Source organism: Piliocolobus tephrosceles, chromosome 7, assembly GCF_002776525.5.
Source record: "Piliocolobus tephrosceles isolate RC106 chromosome 7, ASM277652v3, whole genome shotgun sequence".
Taxonomy (NCBI): Eukaryota; Metazoa; Chordata; class Mammalia; order Primates; family Cercopithecidae; genus Piliocolobus; species Piliocolobus tephrosceles.
In genome coordinates, this window is record NC_045440.1 from 81,233,264 (window position 1) to 81,238,029 (window position 4,766).

Sequence of the window (4,766 nt, forward strand, 5' to 3'; positions counted from 1 at the left end):
TCAGGCTCGTAAGGAGTGCACAACCTAGATCCCTCGCATGCACAGTTCACAAGAGGGTTTGCACACCTATGAGAATCCAATGCTGCTGCTGATCTGACAGGAGCTGGAGCTCAGGAGATAATGCAAGCAATGGGGAGAGGCCGCAAAGATAGATGAAGCCTCGCTTGCTCACTCCCTGCTGTGTGGCCCAGTTCCTAACAGGCCATGGACCAGTACCTGTCCGCGGTACAGGGGTTGGGGACCCCTGGGCTATACCATACAGCCGATGTGTGTAATAGCCTATACTATCTAGGTTTGTGTAAGTACATTCTATGATGCTCACACAATGGCAAAATTGCCTAAAGGCACATTTCTCAGAACATATCCCCATAATTATGGGATATATGACTGTAGTTAAACTGATCACCATATTATTTAAATGATTTATGTAAAGTTACACTAAAATCTGTAACAATTTAAATAAAATATATTTCTTCATAGGCCATCTAGGAAACACTGGGATAGTGGAAATAAATGCATTTGAGTTGAAGAATCAGAAGATTTGGATTTAAATCATAGCTTTTTTATTTTTTAACTTTTATTTTAAGGTCAGGGGTACAAGTGCAGGCTTGTTGCATAGGTAAACTTGTGTCATGGGGGTTTGTTGCACAGATTATTTCATCACCCAGGTGTTAAACCTAGTACCCATTAGTTATGTTTCCTGAGCCTCTCCCTCCTTTCCCACTTCACCCTCCAAAAGGCCCCCGTGTGTGTTGTTCCCTTCTATGTGTCCACGTGTTCTCATCATTTAGCTCCCACTTATAAGTGAGAACATACAGCATTTGGTTCTCTGTTCCTGTGTTAGTTTGCTAAGGATAACGGCCTTCAGCTCCATCCATGTCCCTACAAAGGAAATGATCTTGTTCTTTTTTATGGTTTCAAGCTTTGCTTTTTGCTAGTCAGGTGATTTTGAGGAAGTAATCTTGGTTTCTTTACATATGAAATTATGACCATAATACATAAGTTATAGTGTTGTTATGGTGATAAATAGAATCATGTATGTGAATGCACTTTGAAAAAGTGAAGACAATGCACATTATTAGTTGTTATTGTTAAACAAAGAGAAAATTACTGTGTTGGGAGGAGAATGTACTATTGTTTTAATAGTAGTTTATTCAGAAGGATAGAAGGTGTAGAAAATATCTATAGTTTAAGGAATGGATATACAAAAATGTTTATTGTATTAGGTGGATCAGAAAATGGAAGAAAAGTTAATCAAATACTGCAAAAAGACAGGGAGCAAAACCCACCTAAATTTTCTTGATAAAAAGAGCATTTTTAGTATAGGTCCAACATAAAATTGTGACAGTTTTATGTGAAGTTTAAAAAATATAATTTCAAGTATTAAAAACTTCATTATATATGAATCAAAAGTTATCATAACAGTAATTAATGTTTTATGTATTTCATTACAATCATTAATTCTCTCCTAATACTGATATAATTTCTTAATTGATCTCTAGTGTCTAACGTAAACCATGTTAAGGCCCTTGAATATGTGTTACTTAATTGCAAAGTGTACTAATAGTAAAAACTACAGCTCCTCAGAATTGAACCATGTTTATTAATAAAAAGTTCTTTGAAACATATTCCAGGCCGCGTGCAGTGGCTCACGCCTATAATCCCAACACTTTGGGAGGCTGAGTCGGGTGGATAGCTTGAGTCCAGGAGTTCGAGACCAGCCTGGGTAGGACAGTGAGACCCTCTCCCTACAAAAAAATACAAAAATTAGCCTGGCATGGTGGCATGTGCCTGTAGTCCCAGGTACTCAAGAGGTTGAGGTAGGAGGATGACTTGAACCTGGGAGGCAGAGGTTGCAGTGAGTCGAGATTGTGCCATTGCATTCTAGCCTGGGTGACACAATGAGAAGCTGCCTCAAAAAAAAAAAACAAAAACAAAAGAAACATATTGCAACACTTCTCCAGCCTCTTTATTCCTTGACTACCTGCTATGCCCTCTTATTCTTGCCAGGGATCTTGCCTTCAACTTCATAAACTAGTGATTGTCTGAGCCACTGTCAACTTCCGGTTCCCAAATTGCTACACCTGAACTGCCTTCCCTTCACCCTGGACCGATGAAGGGGGCGTGTCTCCATTCTGGGTTCTGAACTTTGTGCTCACTGTGTCTTCTGCACTCTCTGTGACTCCAGTCTTGCCCTCTCTGCCAGCTTTTTGCATCAACATTAAACACTTTCGCAACTTCCCCTGGTCACAGGTTCCCGTCTAGCACAGCCTTGACTCTTTCTATCCCTTGTGGCCAAATGTGTCCTGTCCAAAGAACTCTATTCCTAATGTCGTATTTTGTCATCCTTTACATCCTTCACTTTCCAATTCAGCCTCCATATTTCTGTTTCCTGAGAATATTGTTTTCCCCCACCAAAGTATAATCCATAAACATTTGTATATACTTTTAAAGAAACTCTGCCTATGTGCAGTGGCTCATGTCTGTAATCTCAGCACTTTGGGAGGCTGAGATGGGAGGATCATTTGAGCCCAGGAGTTTGAGACTAGCCTGGGCAACATAGGGAGATGTTATCTCTACAAAAAAAAAAAAAAAATTAGTCAGCCATGGTGGTGCACGCCTGTGGTCCTAGCTACTTGGGAGGCTGTGGTGGAAGGATCAGTTGTGCCTGTAAGATTGAGGCTGCAGTGAGCAGTCATTGTGCCACCGCACTACAGCCTGGGCAACAGTGCAAGATGCTATCTCAAAAAAAAAGACAAAAAGAGTTTCCAAATCCTCAAAATTTAAAAAGTATAAAAAAAGTATAATAAAAGAAAATAATATATAAAATCTGCCTGTAATGCCTCTATATAAATTGTTCACATGCTTCATTTCCCCTCACATGCCTTTTTCCTGTAGGCAGATTTCTTGTGGTCATAGCTCCCATACTGACTTTTTTTTTTTTTTTTAGATGGAGTTCGCTATTGTTGCCCAGGTTGGAGTGTAATGGCATGATCTCGGCTCACTGCAACCTCCGCCTCCCAGGTTCAAGCAATTCTCTTGCCTCAGGCTCCCAAGTAGCTGGGATTACAGGCTTGCACCACCACACTCACCCAATTTTGTATTTTTAGTATAAACAGGGTTTCTCCATGTTGGTCAGGCTGGTCTTGAACTCCCAACTTCAGGTGATCTGCCTGCCTTGGCCTCCCAAAGTGCCACCCATACTGACTTTTAATTCCACTCCAGGAAGCAAGCATAGCCTGGTTCCCAAAACAAGTGGACTGGGATCAAGAGGCTACCTGAGAGAACTTTGCCTTAGTTATTTGAGTACTATATTCGTATTAAGATTTAAAAAGACTTCCATGCTAATAAATCTAATGTACACTTCAATCCGGATTTAAATCTCAATGTCTTAGTAATGTTTGACACAACCAATCATCCCTTCATGACCTCTCTTCTGTCCCTGGTTTTGTGGTGGGTCCTCCTGGTGACCTGTCTGCTGTGGTTTATCTCCTCAGTCTCCTCCTGTACTGTTTATTACATGCTGGGATTCCTAAGGGCTGCATCCTGAGTTCCTCTGTTCTTGTCACTCTGCAAATTCTTGTCAGGTGATCCCATTTACTCTTGAGACTCCCATTATCATCTTCATGCTGGTGATTCTTAAATTGATTACTCCAGCAAAGACTTTTCTTAGAACTTCATCACTGTCTATCCAGTGGTCAACTGGACATGTCCACGTCCACATCATGTGTCATAATAGGCATGCAAAGCTCAGAATTTTCTTTTTGTTTCTTTTCTTTTTTTTTTAACCAAAAACAATGTCTTGTCCATGCAGAAAAGATGAAAAGGGTTACTTCATTTCAATTTACAATGTCCCAATATTATTTTATCCCATGCATGTAACTGCTTGTATCATTATGAGGCTATAGCAGCAAATAAATGAGAAGAAGCTCGATATTTTCTAAAATGGAAATTCTTACTTTCTTCAGTGACTTCCTATCCCCAAATTCTTGTTTTCTTCAGTGTCCTCCACTTTATTTTGTTTTATTTATTTATTTTTTGAGACGGAGTCTTACTCTGTTGCCCAGGCCGGAGTGCAGTGGCGCAATCTCGGCTCACTGCAACCTCTGCCTCCCGGGCTCAAGTGATTCTCCTGCCTCAGACTCCCGAGTAGCTGGGATTACAGGTGCCCGCCACCAGGCCAGGCTAATTTTTGTAATTTTAGTAGAGCCGAGGTTTCACCATGTTGGCCAGGCTGGCCTCGAACTCCTGACCTCATGTGATCTGCCCGTCTTGGCCTCCCAAAGTGCTGGGATTACAGGCGTGAGCCACCGCGCCCAGCCTGTCCTGCATTGTAGTAAAGGGCACCACCACCCCCTCAGCTGCTCCAGCCAGAAACCTGGGAGTCATTGTTGACCTTTCCTTGACTACTTGATGACTTCCTTTTCCTTATGGTGCCCCCTCCCCATTAATTAATCACCAAGTCTTTTCTATTCTATCTTCTAAATACATCTTCAACCCATTTGCCTCCCCGTATCATCGTCACCACACCAAGTGCAAGTTACCATCAAGCAGACTGCTGTGAAAACCTCTTACCCTCCCATTAAAGCACATTTGATTGCGTTGATTCTCTCCTTACACTCTTTTTTTTTTTTGAGATGGAGTTTTGCTCTTGTGGCCCAGGCTGGAGTGCAGTGGCGTGATCTCGGCTCACTGCAACCTCTACCTCCTGGGTTCAAGTGATTCTCATGCCTCAGCCTCCCAAGTATCTGGGATTACAGTTGCTC

The 4,766-nt window shown here is 41.7% G+C and overlaps 1 non-coding gene across 1 annotated transcript; it reads right to left on the bottom strand.

Moving 5' to 3' along the window:
* Window positions 1–3,795: 3,795 nt before the first annotated feature.
* On the bottom strand, window positions 3,796–3,926 carry LOC111553193. Its single transcript, XR_002734845.1, has one exon. It is a non-coding gene; the product is annotated as a small nucleolar RNA SNORA20 (small nucleolar RNA).
* Window positions 3,927–4,766: the final 840 nt, after the last annotated feature.